The 24224-nt window shown below is 42.3% G+C and overlaps 1 protein-coding gene and 1 long non-coding RNA gene across 3 annotated transcripts in view; both read left to right on the forward strand.

The window, feature by feature from the left end:
- The window catches only part of LSAMP (limbic system associated membrane protein), a 977049-nt gene that overhangs the window by 513546 nt on the left and 439279 nt on the right, over positions 1 to 24224 (forward strand). The gene's annotated exons all lie outside the window — the stretch shown is intronic.
- LOC147654352 (uncharacterized) overlaps positions 17566 to 24224 on the forward strand; it is a 55270-nt gene continuing 48611 nt past the window's right edge. The window contains exon 1 of the long non-coding RNA XR_015284984.1: positions 17566 to 22637. This is a non-coding gene — a long non-coding RNA (uncharacterized LOC147654352). The remainder of the gene's footprint in view (positions 22638 to 24224) is intronic.

Raw genomic sequence — 24224 nt, forward strand, 5'->3', positions numbered from 1 at the left:
GCTGGTCTCCCTGAGGATCCACTGCTGGCCCTGGTGACTGTCTAGTTTGCTATCATGTGAAAATCACTGCTTTTACCAGCCCTGGCTTGCCTGTGGCATCCCCAGAGAGCCACCTCTGCAATAGAATTTTTCATGGAAGAATCTTGGTAGCTCCAGGCTCCAAAAACTCTTCTCCCTGCAAACTGCTGGTGGTGGATTTTTGCTTTACTGAACAGAAAGGATAAAGGAAAAATACACTGAAGAAACCCCCAAGAAGAATAAGAACAATGACAAAGAAGAGAAGAAATCCCAGCCAAAACCACCTTCCACTTAGTGGGAGAGAAGAGGGGAAGCCTAAAGCTGCAGCACAAATACTGATGATGTCTGTCAAGGATTTGCTGCTGTTGCTAAGTTACTGGTCTCTTTGGAAAACCCTTGAAGTATGGGGTACATTAGGAGCTCATTAGGGTCCCAGGGACTTATGCTAAATGTACAATATGTCTCCATGCTAAACACACTTAAGGAATAACAACAGAAACTTCCTGCCCGAAGTTTAGGTGCTTTTATTTCTCCGCTCCTCGATGGTCCTGCATGGCTCCATTTGCTCCTTTATGACAGCTGAGTTGGTTGACTGGATGGAGAGGTTACTTGGAATAGATGGAGATGAGCTCCACTGCACTTTGTAAAGTTTCTGGCTTTTCATGAACCTTACCCTTCAGGGGAACTCAGGGAAGGACAAATGCTGATGCATCTCTAATCTGTTCGGAGTGAGGGTTTAATGACGCTCCAGGGACTTCACGTCCAAGCCCGTGGCATGAAGAAGTCTGAAACTTAGAGATCTGGGTGTGCAAGCTCCTCTGCAGCGTGTCAGGGAGGGCACTAAGGCCCATTTAACACTGAGTGTCAGCGGCACAGAGCAGAATCCACAGCCCAGAGCTGGCTGCCTAGGTGTGACGGAGGAACCCCAGCATGCCGACAGATGGTGGGAGGACGGATGAGTTGTCCTCAGGGGGAATCTAGGCAGCATGCCTGCATCCAGAGATATCACACATGATCTCTACAGGGAGTTAGTAACGTGTCTGGGCTTAACAGAAAATATGTATCTCTGCTGTTTTACATAATATTTAATGAATGATATATTAGTAGCCCCAACAGGATTTTAGTTTTATTTAATGTAATTTGTAAATTAAACAGTCCAGACTGGGTGGAGAAAATTAACCAGCAGGCTCACTAGGAACTAACTGTGGGTCTTAGAAAGAGACAGCAACTCTATTTACATGGATCAAGTCCTATTTAGCTAACTAGGCAGGAGTTAAGTGAAGGAATACTCTTTCACATTGCAGTGTTAGCCATTTTTATAACTCATCGACCTGGCATCTATGTTTGAATTGGCAGCAGACCTCAGCATGTTGGTTTTGGGAAAAGTTAGAGGGGAGGTGGGGAGCGAAAGAGCTTTGTTTGCCTAGAACAGATGCACAAAGGATCAGGCACATTAAATGAATATTAAGTTTATCCTGTAGTAGAAGGACAGTGAGTGGAGTAAAACAAAGGGAGCAGCCTCCATGGAGGTAGTGAGTTAGAACTGACAAGCAGCCAGTCCTCAAAGAATTTCACCTCACAATATCTTTAATGAGCATGGGGACAGGGAGTGATTTCCACCACTGCAAAGGAGCAAGCTGATGGTTTTTGCAAGGGAATTTCCTCTGTAAAACTCAAATGTCTGTGAATGAATGTTCTGCCTCGTCCTGATCCTGCTTAAGCCTGAAGCCCCATACAGTTTTTACTGTGCGTTGTATGAGGGGAAGCTAAGAAGCCCAAAATGTCATTCATCCGCAAGAGTGCATGGAGCATCTGCCTCGGATAACAACAAGGATAAGAGAGTCTTAAAACTCACTCCTGTCTTGCAGCTTGGCAAGTGTGTTCCCCTGTTGTAGTGTTACACTCTCCTAAAGAAAATGTCTTTTCTTTAAGGTCCTTTCTCTGCAGTGCCTTTGAAGTGGCAGGGGCAGTTTCCACTTGTGTAGTGATTAAAGCAAACGCTCAGGAGAGGAGTCTTTGTATCCTATCCTGCTAAATAGAAGAGAGCCAGCGGTAAGGCCACATGGCACAGACAAAATTCCATCCACACTACTTAGTTGTCAGGTTAGCCCCCTCTGTGGGAAGTTGGGTTTTGAAGGTGCCAGTTGGATGGTGCAGAACTTGGGGAGAAGGAGTTAACTGATAAATGCCGTGGGTAGGAAGGGCCCAGAGCTTGATTTCATTCTTTGCTCTGGTTTTCTTTAGAAATAAGAGGCATGGTTATGGTCCAGTTTTCTCCCTACATCAAAGGGCTAAAGTGAACATCTGTGGGAACATTTTGTGCTCCTGGACCAGGGAAGGGCATCACCTAACCTGCCTGTTTTCACTTTGTGTGGTTATTTGACGACATAGAAACCCAGAACAACTATGAGCATTCTTGTTAAGTGGAGCAGACACAAACAACACTTACACCACCTTCATACTGAGCTTGCTGAATTCCCTGCAGAGGCCAAGAGTGCTTTTTCCCTACCTGCAGAGAAAAAAAAAAGAGTAGTATTTCTTCCTGAAAACCCACTCCTTTTCTTGTTATAGTGCAAAGAAAACTTCCCAAGCATGAACTAAGCCAACTCAACGTAATATCTCCCCAAACCAGTTTCACTGAGAGAGAATTGATACACCTCCAGTCAGCTGAGAGTGATCTTAACCCTGAAGCCTAATTACTTGATTTTTATGTCAATATTCTTTACTGCTTCCCTGCTCTTCATGCCAGCAAAAAACACAAAGGGTCAAGGCTTGTCCGTAACTGCTGGCTATTGTTGCTTGCAGCAAGCAAATGGATATTGTGGAGGCTTTCTGACATGGAGTAGTTTGAATCTCTGTCCTTCAATTTTCAAGCTGTGTTCAACAGCACTTCATTGTTAAATGGCCCAGAATATTTAACCATATTCTGCTGAAAGTCTGCCTTTCCCATGGATCCTCAGTGATGCAGGCCTACACTCCATAAGAAAATCTATTACATGTCAAAGAGACGAGAGCTGCAGAAAATAACTGGAATATAATGCTTCTATAAATAACACATGGGATTCAGTAGTAGTTGCAGTATTAATTATATGAATAACGAGGTTATAATATTCAACTGGCATCCTTAAAAGTGCTCCTAAATCTGCTGCAGCACTTCCCACGTGCTGCAGTGAAGGTTGCTTTTAAATTGGAGCCCTTCACAGAGTTTCAGTCTCTTTTGCTACACGGAACACAGGGCTCTGGCTCCGCTGCTTTGCTTACAGGTTTGGGGAGACTAATTAGGTGATGTTTGGAAAGCCCTTGGAAGAGAAGTATTTGCCTTGATAGGGGGTGCTAAAGGGGCCTGAAATAGCAGTGGAGGAGGTCGCAGCCTCCCTGCCTACTGATAAGACGTGATTTCATCAGCATCATCACAAGGTGTCTGTTCAGCTACATCCCCTTAAAAAGCTGCAACCCCAATCGTGGCGTGCCTTAAAAGCCAGGATGGCTTTCTTTTCATTTTTATAAATGTTCCCGTCGTGGGCAGCGGCAGCAGCATCCTTGGGCGCTTTGGCTGTAGTGGGGGCTGCAAGAGTGGCTCACTTTGAGGAGCATCAAATCGTGCGGGAGCTGAAGGCGGCAGGCACCTGGGCGAGCCGCAGCCCTGCGCTGGCGAATGGCTGCTGCCACCTAGCAGCTGTGCCGGGCTGCTGCCTCCCCGGGACAGCCTCTCGCCTCCAGTGCCAGCTCTCCTACCTTGAAGCAAGTTTGTTGACTATTAATTAGTTTCACAGGTGAAGGGCTTTTCTTCTTCCGTTTACATCATCATCACAGCATGTCGGGCTAAACACTTTGAGTGGTCCTTGCTGAAAGCAGCAGTGCGGAGCTGAGAAGCTGTGTGTGCATCTGTGAATCCTGGCATCTGCGTGTGTTTCTGTGGACACGTGTTTGTGTGCGGCTTTATGTGCACCCGACCTTTTCAGGAATGAGAGGAACGTTTCAGGGGCTGATCCCCGTAAGTCATGAGACAACTGCCAAGTCTGATAGGGCAGAGTTCAGAGGAGAGAGAGAGGTGACTTCTGGATTTGCAGAGGTAACACAGGATCACAGAAAATTCTGAGGGGAAATAGCTGTGCTACTAGTTTGACCTTTATAAGAGTAAATGCAGTCTCTGAAGATCAGGCTCTCTGATGCAGAGTGGACACTTGACCTTCGAGCCAGGGACTGAGAGATGTTGGTGGTGTAGGTGGAAAACACTGAACTGTGTTTTTCAGAAAACTGAATTATTTCTGCAAGGTCCCTATTGTACTAGACATGTCTCAAAAATATGGTCTCTCCTGTAAAATGCTATGCCCACTGTTAGAGGATGGAAAAATTAAAGGGCTCTAAGCTCTTCACAAAAGTATTTGAAGTGACTGTGAGTAGAACTAGATAGTGAAATTCAGAAGTTACCAGTTCATCTGAAAGGCAGAGCCTGTCCCATTAAAATTTGCATGCAAAATATGTCAGCACATTTGTCTAGGATGGTATGAACAGTGCATCACCCAAAACTGTCTTTGTTCCTAGTCTGATTGTCTTAAATGCCATTTTAATTCTAAAATGGCTTGTTCTGTGGAAGGAGAGAAGGCCTAAGGAGATTCATGTCCTGTCTGCCTCTTGCAGTCCTGCTAAATGTGAAGTACTCACTCCATTGCTGCCAAATTCCAAGTGGTGGAACAGCAATGCCACACACTTCTAAGCAGGTGCCTGTAGCAATGCACTTTCTCAGCATCACTGGTACACTGTTCACACCTATATATCACACATTTTCACCTCTGTCATCACTGACATTTTGCTTTGCTTTCGGCTGAGGCTCTGAGTAGGAAGTAGAGTGAATAAACAGTGTTTTACATCCTTCCCACTGGACCTTCCCCTTCTGCTTGTGTTTGCATGCCGGTCCATCTGTATCCTATGGATGTAAGCCTTAGCTTCTGTGCTGTGTGTCCTTGTGGGTGATCATGCTATCATCCACCTGCACCCTGTGTCTGTAGCAAGTCCTTCTGCTTCCTTCACTGCACACCCCACCCCAACAACCTCCCCCTCTGCTTCTCACTCTTGTGCCACATGTTCACGGTCCTGGTCTTTGCTCACCTGCTGACATCTACCCTTCAGCCCCCGCATACCTTCTGCTCTTGCCTCACCACATCTGTCACTTCTCACCTTTCTCTCTCCTGTCTGAGTAGGACAGAGAGACGCTCTTGCCCAGCCTGCTATGCAGCAGGGTGTCAGGGGAAGAGTGCTGCAGCTATCCACAGTGGGACACAGAAAGGGAAAACCTCAGCAACAGCAGGAAAAAGGAAATGCTATTCTGTGCTTCTGCTCCATCCTGATTGCTCTCCTCTTTTTACACCACCACAGGGTGGGTGTGTGAGCTATGCAGCTGCAAAGGTAAAGGCTCCTACAATAAGGAGATTTCTCTACTGCTTTCACACCGAGAGCCTGTGCAAGAGGGGTTTTGGTTGCACTTGTACTGATGCTGACCAGCTGAATGACAACCATGAAGTCTGTAGGTGGTGATCACAAAGCTATAATAGAAAAATCTCTCAGTCCACAAGGTGCTTCGATTTGGGGTCTAACTGCTAGTCTGTACCTTTGTATTCCCACAAATTGCTCAAGCAATAACATGTTTACACTTGAATTTCAATTGCTTGGAGTGCGTATCAGTTTGGGGAGTGAAATTCTCCCAGGAAATGAGGGCAGAATGGTATAAGAAATTGCTTGTCTGTATCAAACTAATGGCCCATCCAGTCCAGTATTCTGTCCTAACCACTGCCAGTGGTGGATGCTTTAGATAGGCTTGTAACAACCCCCTGGTGTGGCCCGTTTTACAATGCTAAATAATAGGGAGACATTGCTTTCTGACCCCAACTTGCCATCATTTTATATCCTGCAGTGGGAAGGCTAATAACCCATATGGTTTTTATTTTAGAAAGCCTAGCTGCAGATGCTATTCTTGTAAGGTCTAATCCTTTTCTGAATCTTGCTAATCTGTTTTCCTCTATAATATCCTCTGGCAACAAGTTTCACAGGTTAATTATACGTTGATTGCACAGTCTTTCCAATCATAGACACAGTTCTGTTGTACCTCATCTCATCCATGCGTTTTTAAGTCTCTTTCAGCAACCAGAAGTGCCTGCAAATTTATTTCTGCAGGAAAATAATGAAACAAACTTACTTTATACTGAATTCTGCATGCGTAGGCCTTGAGTTACTGATATTATCTCAGTTTCCTTTGAATTCAGAGCATGTTTCTCTCCAAGTAATCTATCCAGTATAGCTATAAAGAACCTTTCCCTGGGGTTCTGCCCTACAGCTCATGCCTCTAAAATTCCTGCTCCCAAGCTGTCTATAGCATACCCATTCCCAAGTCCATGGTATGTCACCTAGGCAGGCTACAGCCAAATCATGCCATTATGTGCTTGTATCCCTGATGTCTTGTCTCCTGATCTTCACAACTCACCTTTGATGAGACCTAGACAATTTAGAGAGATGGGCAACTACCAACCATATGAAGTTCAACAAGGGGAAGTGCCAGATTTTGCCCTCCTTCTGTGTACAGACTGGGGAATGGGAGGCTGGAGAGAAGCACTGTGGAAAGGGACCTGGGGGTCCTGGTCTATGGCAAGTGGAACAGTCAGCAGTGCCCTGGCAGCCAGGAGTGCATCTGTTTGCTGTGGAGCATCAGGCACAGCACAGGGGAGGGGATTGTCCTGCTCTGCTCTGAGCTGGGACAGCCTCACCTTGAACACTGTGTTTTGGGTGCCACAATGTAAGAAATACATTAAGAAAGACATACAAGAAAGACATTAAGGTATTAGAGAGTATCCAAAAGAGGGCCACAAGGATGGTGAGGGGTCTGGAGGAGAAGTCTTTTGAGGTGTGGCTGAGGTCACTTGGTCTGTTCAGACAAGAGGAGACTGAGGGGAGATCTGATTGCAGTTACGATTTCCTGTATAGTGAGGGGAAGAGTAGAGACAGGAACGATCTCTTCGCTCTCATGACCACTTACAGTACTCAAGGATATGGCATGAAGCTGAGTTAGGGGAGGTTTAGGTTGGATATCCAGAAAGGTTGTTCCACCCAGAGGGTGGTTGGGCACTGGAACAGGCTCCCAGGGAAGTGGCCACAGCACCAAGCCTGACAGAATTCAGGAAGTGTTTGGACAACACTCAGGCACATGGTATGACTCTTGGGGTATCCTGTCCAGGGCCAAGAATTGGACTTCAGTGATCCTGATAGGTCTCTTCCAACTCAGTATATTCTATAATTCTAAGATACTAGGACCTTTTTCACCCTCAGGGGACAAACAGCTGCCACCAACCAGCCCACATTCCCTTGTGGTACCATTGTCCTTCAAAGAAAGCTGGCGACTACTCCAAAGAGAATACGTAATGTCAATAGCACATTTCCAGGGGGGCAGGAAGGATTCTCTGAAGTATATGTGTCTTCTCTGTGCCCAGGTACAGTGCTTTTTTCTACAAGCTCTCGATCTCCTGCCTGTCCCCAAAACTCCCTTGAAGCCCTGACTGATGTGTCATATCTGCTGTATGTGCTGCAGAACTGTGCATGTGTGCTGCACTTTTGGTATTTGCACTCTTCCTCTTTTCATGTTGCCCAGATGAACATATAGCAGAAGCTGAAGGGCACTTTTAATCTCCCATATTAATATCAGCCAGTGCAGCACAGCTAGCCAATATGGTGTGGTCTTGCACCCAACCCATCCAAAAAGGCAATGGATTCTCAGACTATTTTTTCCCAGGCTGTATGCCTCTGAACTGCAATTTTTCTAATTTAAAAGGTGATTGCCATGATTCTCTATTTCTGATTTTGGCATTGGGATCTTTCTGTTTTTTACACCTGTCTGCAATTAGCCATGCCATGTCATCATGTCAGTCCTGATCCAATGGGAGCATAAGCAAGCTGTGTGTCACAATCTATACAATTCCCAAGCATATCCAGTGTCTGCAGTGGAAGACAGGCTGCTACTGAATCTTGCTGCCCCCCTCTTGCCTATTCCCAGCAGTGCTCCTGGTTGTGTGGAGATCAGCTGAGTGCTTGTCCACTTCGGGGCTCTTTACGTACTGATTGCACTTGTCAGGCCAGGTAATTGTTTAAACTCTCAGAATAACAGAATGGGAAAGTGAGGCAGAGGGAAGTATAATGACTTGCCCGAGGTCATCTTGTTTCTCAGCCTAACATCCAGCTCTTCTCTTCTTGTCACTTATCTCAACCACAGGGCCAGTGTTCTTCCTGACATGCAATTGAAATGCTGCTGTGACTCCCACACTTCTCTGAAATGGCTGCTCTATAAATAAAGTTTCAATTGAAAATGGCACTTTAGAAAACCGCTACTATATAATCATATATATATATATATATATATATATATAAATATATTTATTTTTTTTTTATTGTGTGCTTTTAATTCATCACAGAGAAGCTCCCCTTAAATGTCATCTACCTTACCCATTCCCAGTCTCTCTTCATGGTCTAGAAAGGAAGAGCACGCACCTTACAGACGTCAGATTAAACATACTGGTAACAAAGAAGAAGGTACAGAGAGCAATCCCTGAGCTCTTGAAGCCTCCTTTAAATACAGAGTGGAAAGGTAATTTTTCCATACCTAACAAAGATATCTCCCCTCTAACACATGGAAGCAGACACGCGAGGAAGTGCCTGCAGCAAGAAATCTCAATGTCTGTGTGTAAGCAGGATAAAGTAGGACTGAGTGGGGGTAGGTTCACTATTTTAAGTTGCATCTTGAAGTGTCTGTTGAAGTCCTTCCCTTCAGATTTCTTCCTAAACTGTTGATATCTTTTCTGCCAGAAATTTTGCTTTCTATTCTGTGTCCAAAAATCCAAGCACGTCAAGAAAGCCCGACTACAGTTATAAAATAGATTTGAAGTTTGAAAATAAATGTAATATTGCATTGAGAAATACAAAGCGAGTTGGAAGCAGGAAGAGTAGCATCAATAAAGTTTAAGCTAGTCCTTCCAGCTTCCATTTTTTTCTCTGCCTCTTTCGAGGTTGAATGGACACCAGCCTCACGTCCCCATCTCCAGCACTGTCACACCGTTATGTGATGGCTTTGGAGTGTATTGGAATCATGCAAGTGAAGTGCTTGTGATCCTGGGATGGGAGGGGAACAAACTGCTTTTCTAAGCTTGTTGACAGAGACACCAAGGGAATCACACTTCTCTTTTCCCTCTGGTAATGAACTCCTGCAGAGAATGTACCAAGTGTAATGCCTTTCTTCAATCCATCTGTGCAGAGAGGGTTTTATGGAGCCCTCCCTGCGTCTGGGAAACAGGGAATTTAAAAGCTTCTTCCCAGAAGTCTAACCCCTCAGAAATAACACTGGCATTGCAAAAGAAGGTGGCCACCTGGTTTTCTGGCTGCCTGCTGTCAGGCAGCAAGGTCTAATGAACCTCTCAGGGGAAACATCCGCAGAGGGAGGATGATGAGTCTAATAGGCGCCTTGGTCCCTGGGGTTGGGAAGCATAAACAACAGCAGGGATGGTGCTTGGGATGGGGACAGATGAAAGGCTGATGAGCCTTCTCACCATTCTCTCTCTCAGCATTAAGCTTCTCACATATGGTGGCTGGTGGTGTATCAAAGTGGGGACACAAAGTTGGTATAGTGGGACTCGTGTCTTCATTTTGGAACAGAACTACTTCTCTTCCTGCTTGCCCTCTCATTCCAGGTGTTGCCCATGCTGTTGGCTCTTGTCTTCTGCTCAGTAAGTGTGTCATCAGCTTAAAAGGCACCTCAGCACCTGAGAACCTGAGAAAGCTCTCCAGAGAACCAGGGATTGTACATGTTCTGTGTAGTTTGAGACAAAGGCTGCCCCTCTCACGTGATTTTGGCTAAGGCCGCAGTCAACTTCCTCCCTTGTTGAGCGAGAGGAAAGGGACCCAGCATAGCACCCAGGACAGGTGTGGCATATCCTTGTCACACCTGGACATAGGTTAGTTACACCTCTAGCCACGGCTCAGCTGTGGATTGATGCTGTCTCCGAACCTCAATCCGCCAGGTCAGAATTACGGAGGAAGACAAAGGGCTGTAGATAATGTCACAGTTAATGAGGCTTTCTCCTTCTGTCACTGTCTCTAGAAGATCCTTAGAAGAGCTATACTCAGTGGAAATACCCCATTTCATGATTACTAGAGGTCTGCCATTTTCTGGCAAGATTATTTGCTTTATTCTAACCTAGTGCTGCTAAACTACTGTATTTTGAGACTTAGAGAAGGAACTATTGCTTGCTTTATGTTTTATGTCACATTCTGCAAAAAGGTGTGATGGTGGTTTATAATCTGTAATGAGTGTGATCAGTCCTGTTTATACCAACACAGTGATACCAAGAGTGCTTGAATAACATGATGATGGATATTGAACAGGCAACTACAGAACAGCATAAATACTATGATCCAGGTAAAATCCTGACTTCAAAACACGGTTGTCTAATGTGCAGCATCTGCCACTATCAGGCTGAAAATTGCTTCAAGGATTTCGGAAATTAGGTCATAACAGGGGGGGAAAAAAAAATCCATTTCTTGGTAGAATTGTATTGCCATATAGAATTTGTGAGATACATTGCTTTTTTTGCTAGTGGGAAGGATTGGTGGACAAAGTTAGCAACAGAGTTTCAGCCCCAAAAGCAACTGAAATGCTAGGAAAGCTAAACCTGGGCAGAAAGCCTTCAGAATCTTTTGAGTAGTCTTCCTCTGTCAAAAATACTTACAGGTTTCTGCACAATTTCCTGGGGAAGAGGGAGTTCTAAATCTCTATTTGAACAGTCTCCCTTTTACCCTACAAGCACCTGCAGAAAAGTTCTAATGTAAGAGTGGATGGAAAATAGTGCTTTGCAGCTGGTTTGCTGCCACCTTACCAAACTCTTTTGCCCCTTCTTGTTCCTGCTGTGATGGAAAACCTTTCCTTGGGAATTTTTTTTGAGGTTTGCCATTAAAAAAAAATACATTCATAATGTGAAGGAAAAACAATACTTGCATACTTTTAGTATTTTTAGTGGCCTCGCTGTTCATCCCACACTTGTGTTAAGATTAAAATAACCAACCCAGTATAAAACTCAGCTTTGTAGGCAGAATTTCTGCATTTACAAAGCTCCAAAGCCTCTTGTTTGTTAACAAGGCTCCTTCATGCCTCCCATTAGTCCCAAGGTTGAACAGAACACGCTGCAGCTTTCTTCCCCCAGAACAATTAGGAAAGCAATATGAAACATCCTTTATCTTTAAGGAGCCAGATCTTCAGCTTCCATTACTCATTCCCAAGCTAGGGGTTTTTGAACATTTCAGTTGAACTTGAATTTGCTGCAGTCTAAGAAGTCCTCTTGAGACTACCACGACCTTATGGATTTGGTATGCTTTAAGAGAAGACACGATCAGTCCTGCAAACAGCTGATCCCTTCTCTGTTCTTTAGCTCTTTAGCTGGAAAGTGAACTCCCTGCTCATCAAAGAGATCATTGTAATACTGCTTTCCAGGCATTTGTCTCCCATCCACATTATAGATTATATTAAAACTACCAACAGTGCACAGAAAATTGAACTTCTGGCTGTGCATGCATAAGGCTTCCTACATTATAGTACAACATTTCTGTCCAGTGGTCAGTGGATGGACAACTGAGTTGCTGCATCCAAACCTCCATAAACTTTTAAGAGGACTTGGTCTGTGTTTGATCTATAACAAACCATTTCAGCAAGACCAGGCATCTCCTTGGCCAGTGCTCAAAACATTTTTCACACCAAATTATTTGAAAGTGACTGGACAAACAGCAATTTTAGACTGTTCAGTTCCTTACAGATGTAGAATTTGGCTAAATGAATTTTAGGAGAATGAGTGCAAAGAGCATTAAAGTTTGTGTCACTCTCTTATGTCACCACTGTTCAAATATTAGTGTCCCAATGTTCCTCCCTAGGGTTATGTTAAGCTTTGGCATGAAGATGTACTGTCAGCTAGGTAGGTCTTCAGAACTGCTTGGCTCTGCTGAATAGTTTACTACTTAATCTATTTTTACTTAAATTCAGCTTTGAGAGTAGGAAGCTGTTCAACATCTCAGAAACTCTACAAAAGCAAATATGTAATTCTGCAGCAGTATATGTTGCATGTATGTGCAGGTAATATGAAGGAAAGTTGCTTTTATAGCCCTTTTTTCTTTGATTGTTCTTCTTTTCACTCTGCAATTTAGTCCTTCCACCAAAGCATTCCCCACCTGGTTCTCTATGAGTTACATATAAGTTGCTTTCGATACTGACATATTTTAAAAGATGTTTTATTATATTTATTCATATTTGATCATAACTTGATTGACATGTAGCTGTAGCCACTAGGACCACACAGTCTTTTGCAATTATAAAGAAGTATTTGTTAGAATTTACAGGTTGTCAAGTATCCAAGATCACACAATGTGAACTTCTGTTTATTTGCCTGATAAGAGGTGAGCATGCAGACTCAGACATGTAGAGGCTGTTCTGTAGGGTGGAAAGATGCATTAGAGAAGGATTCTAAGTGTCTTCTAGAGTGAAGAAAAACCTGGCTTACAAGACAGAGTTGATTGAAATAATTAATTGAAGAGATCAGTTTCAGTCTCTTCTTTCAAGTAACAACTTGTACTTCAAGAGGAAATGACCCCAAATTGCATCAGGTTTAAATTGGATGTTGGGAAAAATTCCATCATGGAAATGGTGGTCAAGCCCTGGAACTGGCTGTGCAGGGAAGTGGGTGAGTCTTCACCCCTGGAGGTATTTTGAAAATGTGAAGATGTGACATTTAGGGGCATAATTTAGTGGTGGGCTTGGCAGTGGTTAACTGGGTTAACAGTTGGACTCAATGACCTTAAGAGGTCTTTTTCAAGCTAAGTAATTCTGAGATTCTATGTCCAGTTAGACCAAATAAAAACACTTGGTCAGATTCTAAGAATTTGACAGAACTGGGATTTAGGATTCAAGGCCTTATCTGGTTATAAGAACTGACTGAAAGGCAGGAACCACCTTAAAAAGATTGTGTGTCCCAAAATTACTACTCTGTTCATTTGAACTGTCCTATAGCAGAGAGAACTAGAGTGAGCTATTGGCTGATTTGTTTTCTGCTGCCATAAAATTGCACTTTTCCAGGCAAAAGGAGGCAGAGTCTTTTGCTGCCTGTCCTCCTAGATTTTCATGTTCCACCCATGTGGCGTGATATTCCTGGGTGAATGTACCATCATGTGCTAGCCAAGAAGAGCATGCAATATGTTTCCATACAGATCCATACCAAGGATCAGTTGGCAGGTCTCTTTTCTGAATTTAAGACCAAATGCCCGCACTTATAAGGACCTTGTAAGAGCTTGAGTCACTGTCTTGAGACTCAAGGATATGTGATTAAAGCTTGACCATGCTTTTGGCTGTAGAACTGAGGAAACATATGATGAGGAAACATGAAGTATATTTATATTGTGAAGGCTAAGTGTATGTTGTATCTACTGTCTAGATTTTCATAGCTTTTGGAATCCATGAGCTGAGAAGTTTGTGTGTACTACTAAGCAAGTTGTGGGAGCACAGACTCACTCAAACTGACAACTGGTGGTCCAAGTAACTTGCTGCTGTGCAAACTGAAAAGCTTTTGTTGAACAAGGGAAGCACTGGTACTGGAAAAGTACCTGAGTGATTATGAACCAGACCAGGACTCAGGCAACTTGGGCTGTAGTCACAGCTCTGCCATAGACTATATGGGTGATCTCCAGCAAGTTATGTCTGTACTAGTAAATCAAATGTACCTTGCAGCATTTTCAGGCAGTAAAGCCACCTGGCATGGAATCATATCTGTGGTAGTAAACCACTCATAATTCCCAAAATAGTGTAGCTTCATGCAGCTTTCTACTTATGAATGACCCCTGGATCATCCATGGCTTGGAATTGAAATGCATATTTTATCAGGCCAAGCCTTATGCCAGCGAACTTGCATGCAGTTTATTAACATTACTGCATCTGTGCACATTCAAATTTACTAGGACAGCACAGCCTTAGCTGCTGTATCCATGTCTCAACTGACAGTCTGGGAGAACATTCAAAGGGCAACAAAGGGAACATGACTATCTCCTCTCTCCTTTTACAGTCCTTTGTTTTGACGGGAAGGAGCCTTATTTACATGGCCTGAAGGAGAAAGATGCTGTGAGCCCTCCAGCCAGGTCCCTCAGATTGGGGCAACCAAGGGGCCAGTACAGCTCTACAAATTACAGTTCACTACTCTTTTCTGTATCTATAAAATGAAGATGAGAGAATTTCCTGACTTTGAAAATAAAATGTTGAAGTGGTGATGTTAAAAAGAAATTTTAAATAATTGCTGTGTTAGCCAAGCACTGTGTTTTTATCCTTAATTTGCTTCTGGGTTTGTGGAATCATCCCATATGGGCAGGTTATTCTAAACTGTACATGACGTGTTTCTCTTACAGTCAGTTCTCCAATTAACAAAGTAATAGGAGGTAGAAGATCCGTGTCTTTCCTTAATCAAGCTAATACCAGGATGGATGGTGGCCAGATGAACCATTCACTGATCCCCTGTGCCTTGGCCATTGTATGAAGGGATTGTATGATACTTCTGACAACTGAAGAAAAGCAAGAAGTAGATGTACTGAGGTTGGACTAGATGACCCACGGTGGCCACAAAATAATCCATTCTGTGACTCTGTAATCTGTGAATCTGGGAGATTTTCAAGACCCTGAAATACTTGGATCCTGCCTTACTACTCATTAGGCTAAAAAGGCTTCTTTCATCAGCTGCTCATATGTTCATTGTGGGGAAAAAAAACCTAATGCGCCGGTCATTCTTATCTCTCATACATTCCCTGTAGGAGCACAGTGCTCAGGGTATTCAGCATTTATCTGGTGGTGTTGACATTGGAACAAATAAATGAAACAACCAGATTTCCCTGTGAAAAGGGAATAGTGTTAAATGTCCATTCACTGGCTTTGGCACAGTAGACTTTAGATCCACCAACTGAGCCTGTTTATTTTATTTTTCTCTCATCAGCAGGTGGGTGGCTTTTGTTAGCATAGACGTGTTTTGCCTTTCCAATTTTTGAAAAACACCCAGTGCAGAGCTGAAAGGATCTCATTGTGCACTTCAAGATATGGAGTTATTATTTGATATTTTCAAACTCAGGTCTTCTTAAAATGCCTCTCTTTTGGATTACGTAGGACTGCGAGAGCAGTGCAGCCAGATTGATGTAACTTCCCTAGCTCCTGCACTTTCTGGCTGTCGCCCTCACCCCATTTCTACCACATAGATCAAACCCATATATTCCCATATCTTTTAAAGGCTCTCTGATAAGGCCATACAATGCAATTTTAAAATACAGCAGCACTACCGAAGTCACAAAAGAGACTTACAGGACCTTCAACAATTTGGTCAACCTGTCTCCTAGAAAGTGGCCACTTTCCCTGACACTTGAAATCTCACAGATCTGAATTTCCAAGTGTAAAAGGGAGCTGCAGAGAAATTCTGTGTCTTTTTCTCAAACACACTGCCATGCTTTGTAGAAGAACATTCTCCTATATGTTATTTAAAGGTAGGATTTTCCCACAGTAATGGAATGGCTCTCTCCTCCTCTTCAGTTTTGGTGCCTGCTATACTTGTCTCTCCTGCTTCTTTACTGACCTCTGCCAAGGGCTTTATAACTCATGGCAAGATAGAGTCCTGGGCTATCTGCCATTCATTGAGTAGTCTGAATGAGCTCTTTAGTAATTTTTGTCTCCCACTACAGCACAGTGGTCCTCATCCTCTGCCTGTAAAAATGAACCTCAACTAATTTCTTAAGACCTAAGACCTATATAGTATGAAGGAGACAAAGCTCCACTGAAATTAGGGCAGTAATCACAAAGAAAGTTGTATTTAGTGCACTTTCAGATAATGCTTTCTCCTTGTGAGTTGTGCTCATGGTATAAACTATTTGATTACATCTGAAGACCTCAGGTATTTCTACAATTTCTACAAAAATTTCCTATCTCTTCCTATTTCCTGCCTTCAAGTCAGTAGCATCCTCTTTTTTTCTCTGCTTTTTACTCCTCTAAGTTATTAAATAAAGGTTTGCATTTCTTACATTAGCGTTCTGGCCCCAAAGCTCGCTCTTCATTGTAATCATATTGTCAGGGAGGTTAGCTGGAGTCCCACACCATGTCTGTTCCAGCCCCAGCTCAGTAATTATGTTTCTTGGTTTTCTTCTGTGTCAAGCAGAACAGTTTTCCTGAGTAAACAGTGTTCCCACTCATGATTCTTTATCCATACATACCTTTCTTCAAAAAACTTCTTTGAAATCTGCATAAACGGCACATTTTCGGTAGAAATACCTCGGTCAGAATAATGATCATTTGCATGTTAATAGCTCCATCTCTGTAGGTGGTTGTTAGTTGTTACTGGTCTGGCTTGTTACAATGAATGCAAATCCTTTTTTTAGTCCTAATCTTAATTGCAAAATGATGGTGTTTTTCCATAATTCCCTATATTTCGGTAATTTTAATCTATATCAAATATGATTTCTTGACATGCTATCATCTGCTTTATCTTTTATGCCTAGGCTCTGCACATGTTCCAATAGACTTGCTAATTATCAAAGCAATTTGGGGTTTGAATGGAAAATGGGCCCTTAGCCAATTCTTCCCCACCAAACTTTAGTAAAGAACAAAATGAGACTTGAACTTTGTGTCTTGACTCTACTTCACCCTCTTTGCTCTCCATCCTTTCAGCTGTATCTGACAGTTAAGTGACTGACCTGGCAAAGTGCTGCTGGCACCATCATTGCCACTCTGGGTAAGTGAGGTTGCTGGGGTGGAAGGTTCCCTGTCACCATCCTTTTCAACATCTGTGGCCTTTGCAGCACCAAATACTTGGTGTTTAATGTATTGAGCAAGTATGTGTTTTAAAAATGTATGCAGAGTCTGTGTTTTAAAGGGACAGTACTAAAATAAATTATGTTGTTCCTGATATTGTTGATGAGCCACTGCAGACATGAATTTTTTTCTGTGGAGTTACGTCAGGCAAAATCTTTCCCAATGCACAGTGCTGTAAGGGCTCACTTATAAAAGCATCAGGAAAAGGTAAATGTACAGAAATGTGACTCAGGAAAGTCAGAATACAGAGGGGAAAGCCACCTGAATTAGTTTCTAGGAAATGCTAAGTGAAGAAATATGGCCTTTACCCAAAGCCTCCTAGGGACTCAGCTGTTCCTGCTTATCATTCCTGGTTTTGAACATGAACTTTGCAGAATCATAGAAATTCTGTTTGGAGGCATCCTCTTGAGGTTTTTTGCCCAGCATCCTTCTTGGTTGTCCTTTTTGGTTTTGGAAATACCTGAGGGTGCAGTGCAGTAGCGTGCAGGATCTGTATTATTTCCTAAGTACTCTCAGCTCTGGATCTGTCCTTATGTTTACCACTACTGACTCTACCACATCTGTGCAATGGCAGGTTTGGTCTTCTTCATCTTGAACAGGGAGAATTGCTCTTTACTTTCTGTTCTGTGTATTTGTTGCCCAAAATGACAGCAACAAAAGCCTACTGTAGGTCAGAAGCCTGTTACGGCAGGCTTTGTGCATACTGTTATGGGAGATGCTTGAGAAAAGAACTTCCTGAAAATAAATGAAAAGGCTCTGGTATGATCTTAGCCAAATCTTGTGAGTCTGTGGCCCACTCATTTTGCATTGCAGAGAATGCCAGGCAATATATCTGCCTCAAGGAGAAATGTCAAATGACGCAGTACATTGAGATCCCACAAAAGTGTGGAGCGTTACTTAATCATTGCAAATTTAAAAGTTTTTGTGTGACTTCTTGAAATTGGCAGTACCAGGTTCCCAGGATGATGTAAATATGCTTTCTGACTGATCTTCCATCCTAAGCTGGAAGCCCTTCTCAGGCTGTCTCTAAAGGTTGAAGGCTTTTCCCCTGAACTCAGCATATCCAGGCACTGTAGAGGTGTGTAATTAAGGTTTATGTGGGGATGGAGGGTGGGGTGTTATGTATTTAAACAACCCTTCTTTTTTGGTGTATAGATCACTGAATTGTAGGAGAATTGGGACTGGTCTTTTCCTGAAGGGTAGGAGATATTTTCTCAGATGCTGCCCCATGTCTGCAAAATTAGGTTCATTTGACTAAGGCAGAGCTTTCCAAAATGTACTCTGGCTTCATTGTCTTTCCTGGGAAAGGCAGCCCTCATAAACAGACAATCTTGCGGCGAGAAAATTATTTTAATGTCCACAGTAGCATGTGCAACATGTGCATTCATTCTGCTTTACTGTTCACAGTGTGAACTTCAAAACAATCTGCATGTCTCATAGCTTCTTTAGAGCAACAGGAGGAGAGAGGCTTCTATTTGACAGCAACTTAACCAGTGAGGTAGGGAGGCTATAAGAAAATTAACTTACTCAATATGCTTGCCTGCCCCTCATACTGCAAACCCATCATGTTGCACAAAATCCACGAAGGTGTTTATTTTCCCATGCTACAACATAGTGCTGGCCATCTTTTTTTCTACTGGTGGATGGGATACAGGAAGGGAAAAATAAGTCCCCAAGATGCCAGCAGCAGAAACTTGTAGTTGCAATACGTCGCCATCCCTCATTTCTCATAGTGAGGGTGTGGAGTCTTCTCTGCTTGACCTCCCAGCGAAACAGCATGCACACAGCTCCTCTTGTACTGACAGCTGTGAGCTGTCTTCCTTGCACTGCTTGATCCAACATCCACTTCCAGTGAAGATCACTCAAGGGAGTAGGTAAGGCAGCTTTCTCTCCATTGGCTCAAAAGCCTAAGGGAAATAACATCTATCATGGACATGGGAACTCCAAGCTCCAGGCTTTCCTCTGCTTCAGTTTGCTTGAACCCCATCCTTACCTCTGACAAAAGCAAGCCACTTGCAAAGTGATGCTGCCCTTTAAGATCCAGTGTTATAGAGCTCAAAAGATAAGTGCATCATAGTAGGAAACTCTCAGGCATCAGGAAAGGTTCCCTACCAAGCACAGAATCTTACAAAGAGGTTCACACTTGTGTGCAGTTTCACATAGTTGTTGGAAGGAAGCGCTTCCCTTAACCTCCTGGGCATGCTATTCCTGTTGTAGCCCAGTTACACCAGTGATGTCTTCAGGATGAGAGCTGACTCCTGTAGAACTCTTCACCTCCCTTAGTGATCTAGAGGGAATCTGTGTTGTGTTTGAGCCTCAACAATTCGGGAAGTATATGGAGAAACTGGGGAGGGACTAGTGGAGACAACTACTAAGATAATTGTGACCTATGTTATATGTCCTGTTAAAACAGGTTGAAAGAATCTTAGCTTATTTAGTGTAGAGAAGAGGGTGTTAAAAGGTGAGCTAGAAGCCTATGGCACTTCATGCATAATTTCTAAGAACCAATTTTTTATATGTAGCGTAGACAGTATAACACCGGCAACAGCCATAAGCTTGGGAAGTTCAGATGGGACACTAGGAAAGACTTTTCATGGGGAGGGTGGTGCAGCAATGGCAGAGATATTCTGTGATTTGTGGGGTCTTCTACTTGAGGTCTTTCCAAGACCATCTTATGTGAGCTGACATGGGAACAGCCAGATAAAATCATTGATCTCTTCTGTAGTGAGCAGAGATTGAACCTAGTAGAAGATATAGCTTTAGGACTCGCTCTGAAATAATTTTTTTAATTACAGAAAGGTTATTTTAGGTCTTTGTGAGGTCATCTTTTCCTGCCTTGCCTGTGCTTTTCTTGTAGGGCAGCTCTGTCTGCACTGGGCAGCTACACATTCAGAGCAGTACTGCTGTGAGCATTTGTGAGGGTGGGACTGCTGTTGGTGCTTTAGTGCAGTTGTTGGGAAAGATTAGAACAGATTGGTACTGTGTGAAGCTGATGTCACAGGCTTTTATCGAATTTGCTCATAGTGGGATCTAAAAGTTTTATCAGCATGAATTTGGCATGGTAGTTTCACTTATGGCTGGGGAAGTAGAAAATGAACAGTTCACGTAAAAACTTCTTTTATTCCTTCCATAATTCTGTCTCCAAACTTCTGGTGCTCACTGAGTATCATTTCTGCAATCATGGAAGGTAAACTGGAATGCATATGATAGAAAAGAGGAATAGATCCCCACTCCTTTGGAGGGTCCTTATGGAGGAGCGATGATGCAAGAATGGAGAGGTAAAATAATCACAAAGAAATTATGCTGAGAAGAGATCAATAACCTGAAAATTGCTCGTGTCACTTGATGCCAGAACAGATCTGTTTAAAACCTTTCGCTCTATAGAGGAGTAATCTTGAAATTGACCCATTCTGCCTAGTTTATTCTCTTCATGTTAAAGCAACAATGAAATTATTGAAAAAGCAATGCTGCTTTTTGGGTTTTTTCCCAGCAAAAGGGCTGCAGTCAGCTCCTTTTCACACAGATTCCAACAACTGGAGCAGGACTTGGAAAGACCTGCCAGTGATCTCTTCCATAGAATAAACATTAAATACAGCTCTTCCAAATGGGGAATGATCTAACAAATGAACTCCCCGGAGAGTGATTGCAGGGAACTCTTCCAGCGATTAAGGCAGGCAAGCACATAAAAGTGATTATGTTCTGTTACCTTGTGAGGCTTGTGGATAATGCTGGTATACAGATAGATTGTGACAGAAGAGGCAAATGGATTGGGAGAGGTGGAAATGTACAACTACAAAAAAAATTGTATGATGGGAAGCTGTGAAAGGAGATGGTGGTGTCCTTTCCCCTGGAGGCCGAAGGGGGTTTTTAGAAGAGAAGGGACATAAACTCACCAGTCCGCACACTGTGGAGCCCACACTCAGAGAATTTGCAAACAGGGAAACTTTTTTTTTTTAAATGTTGGGAGATTTTGCTTTATAATGTATCTAACTAATTTTCTGCCCTCATTCTCACCAACTTGCTTGTTCTACTAGAAGACACAAGTCCAGCAGAGCTTATAACAGCACAAAGAGATAAGAGAGGTCAAGGACACAAACCAAGTAATGGTGAAGGATTGCCCTAGATTTTCCAGATCAGCTGATAAGATGCCAGGGAGTGTTATTTTAATTCCATAACAGTGAATTAGTCCCTTTTTGTAGTCTCTTCTATTCTTTCTCAGGCTCATTTCTTCATGGAAGGACCACTGAAGAGTTACACATCTAAATTTTCAGTTATCTGCGGTTCCACCTATATGAAATCGCTTGATTTCCTCACATCTATTTTTTACAAATTTAAATTGATATTTATTTTACTTACTGTAAAACAGTAAGAGGTGAATTCTGTGCGCTACTAAGTGTATAATACTTGCACATGCATAGCTACTGATTCTACAGGAGATTGTTTGGTTAAAGCTGGCTGTATCTTGCAGGAATGCTTTTCAGTCGTGTTCATATTTCATCATTGGCTTTTATATAGGTCAGTATTTCAGTTATAGCTTGGTTTGAATTCTCCCAGATTCACATTTTTCTTGCTTAAACAAAGCCTGTAGTTTTCAAATTTACTTCAATTCTCATTAGGAAAATGCAAAGCTTTTGGTACTCATTAAAGCCTAATCTAAACAGTGTAAATAGTACCCAGCTCAAGAGTCTGCAGAAAATGAGAAGGATGAATTCATGAGCAGGGTGATGAGGTCAAGCAGATCAATTAATAGTCCTGGAACTTCCACATAAACTACTTATGTTAGTATTTTTAAATAAAGACAGAGTTTACGCTTGTTTTTCAGACAAGACTTGTATACTGAGGCATCCAAACGCCTCAGATTTACTTCTCTAGTTGCTTACTTCCCTTTCTTAAAATGGGATAGAGGCCAAGGGCCAGATTTCCAGAGGTATTCAGGCATTTCATGATGCAGATAGATACACAGTGAAATGCTAAAACCCCTCCATTGGTTGCTCACCTTTCAATTAAATCAATGAGGATTAGTTAGGCATGTGCCTTTGAGAATAGTGCTTTGTGATTACCCCCATCATTAGGCATCATTTAAGTCTTTTCAGGAGCTTTGTCTGTGCTTCCATTTCCACTCTGCAATTCAGACAATAGCTTTTCTTTCCCTTGCTACCCTATTCAGAACATGGGTATGTTATAAATAGGGTCATAGAGAGTCTCTTAAGTGAAAGTGCAATAAAAGCCTCTCTGTAGCAGCTCAGAGAATTTCCTCCTGGGCTTAAGAGTTTTGCAGAGTGGAAGAGCGAAGTAGTCGATGAGATGACTGAAAAATGAGAAAGGACAAGCGTATTCCAAGCCATCTGTTCCTTTGGAAAATGGAGCCTGTACAGGTTAACACCTGTTTCCATCTACTCAACATGATGCTAAACACATCTTGGATGGTTTTTGAGTGAATGACATCCCAGGTGCTGTTTCTGGATATATTGAGACATTAAATTTATGCAAGTACTTAATGCATTTTTCCCTTGCTTCAACTTCAGGTAAGAGCAGGAATCAGCTGACTTTGCCCAGGCCTGCTGAATGTGGTAGTGTTTGAGAAAACCTTCTTCTGCTCTAATACAGTGATATCAGACCAGCTTTAGCCACAGTGGCCCTCTGCAGACTAAAGAGGTCGTTGTCACTGTCAATAGAGTTTCCTAAATGAGAGATTTTCATCACATGAAATTGCGAAAGGAGTGTGAGTTGATATCTGAGTAATGCTCTTTATTAGCAGACATTCTATAATTTCTCATAAATTATATATAGATGGATTAAATATTTAATGAAATATTTATAAGTAAAATATATAGAATTTTCAACAGAGAGTGAAGGCAAATAAGAGAAGGCCAGAAACAGGTTGCAGTTCTATCTTAGCTAAAAAGAATGATAAGAACAGGAAAAATGATGCAGTGATGCATCATACTTGGTGGCACAATCTACATCTGGTTTCCAGGGCAACTTTTCAAATTTGGAATAGAACTTTTCACTTTTTAGGTCAGAAAGACCGTTTGCTCAAGTAGAACAAAATTTATGTCATCATCGTTCTATTTATACTTACTTAGAGCCACTTGTGAGCCTCCCTCAGAAATGAGTTGCCATGTTATGGTATCACAGATCCAAGCATGCACTGCTGATAATGAAAATTAACCTGGCTTTGGATGTAAATGTTCAGTATTTTTCTCTGAACATTACTGCATGGTACAAAGAGCTGCTGCAAGAGGTATAGTAAGAGTGATACTTATATATATATATATATATATATATATATATATAAGATATAGAGTGATGAAGTCCTGCATCAGCACAATTCTGGGAGAAACAGTTAACGCAGAAATATGAGGGCAGGATTGGAAAAGAGTTCGGAAACTTTTTAAAAACACTGTGCCATCTGATACGTTCCAGAGGCCAAAACTGCACTCTTTGGATGCATCTTTTCTGAGCCAGGAAAAAGTCAGCCCTTCCAGGGCACGTCTGGTAGTTGTCAGAAAGATTAATCTCATTATAAACAGAATAACTTTACCCTCTGTGTATCTTGCTTCCTTACTGCCACCAGCGCTTAGTGTTTGGGAGTCTTCTGATGGGTGCTGAGATTCTACTATGTTGGAAAAGAGGAGGCTAAGTAAGGTACATTGTAATGCCTCATCTTCCAAGGCAGGAGAGAGAGAGCAGAGGAAAGTGAGTGGCAAAACTAAACTTGAAAACAAGAGGGAACATAGCACTGCTATATTAAACTTCAACACTGTTGAATGCCTGGCTCAATAACTAACCCATGTGGGGAGGGAACTAAGATGTAAAATAATGTGTAGTCTTCACACACACCACTCACCCCCAAAAGGAAAATAAAAAAAATTCCTAAGCTTTATGGCTAAGAAATGGTCATGGAGGTAAACATCTTAATTCAGCTGATAAAAATGGGAAATTCTGTTTCATATTCAGTAAATTAGAATATGAAAGCAATTATGTTCATGTCCATTCCAATATATTTTGGCCACAATGAATGATTTGATTAATGAGATGAGCTAACCCTTAAATCCTAAATCCTTTTATTTCTGGAAAGTTGGATTCACAGTAGAACCAGCCTACTTTGCCATTTGGCATCATTTTAAAATATGTGAGAAGAGCCACACCAGTGAGATTAAGCTTGAGATAGCAGTCAACTTGCCAAAAATATAAGTGTGCCTTCTCAGGTTTTTGTTTTTTGAAGCTGAAATTTCAAATTTTATGGAATCCTTAGATTGAGCTCTAACTCTCAGTAAATGTCCAACTTTCAAACCTTCCCAATTCA

Source organism: Cyanistes caeruleus, chromosome 3 (genome assembly GCF_971803275.1).
Source record: "Cyanistes caeruleus chromosome 3, bCyaCae1.hap1.1, whole genome shotgun sequence".
In the NCBI taxonomy this organism is placed as follows: Eukaryota; Metazoa; Chordata; class Aves; order Passeriformes; family Paridae; genus Cyanistes; species Cyanistes caeruleus.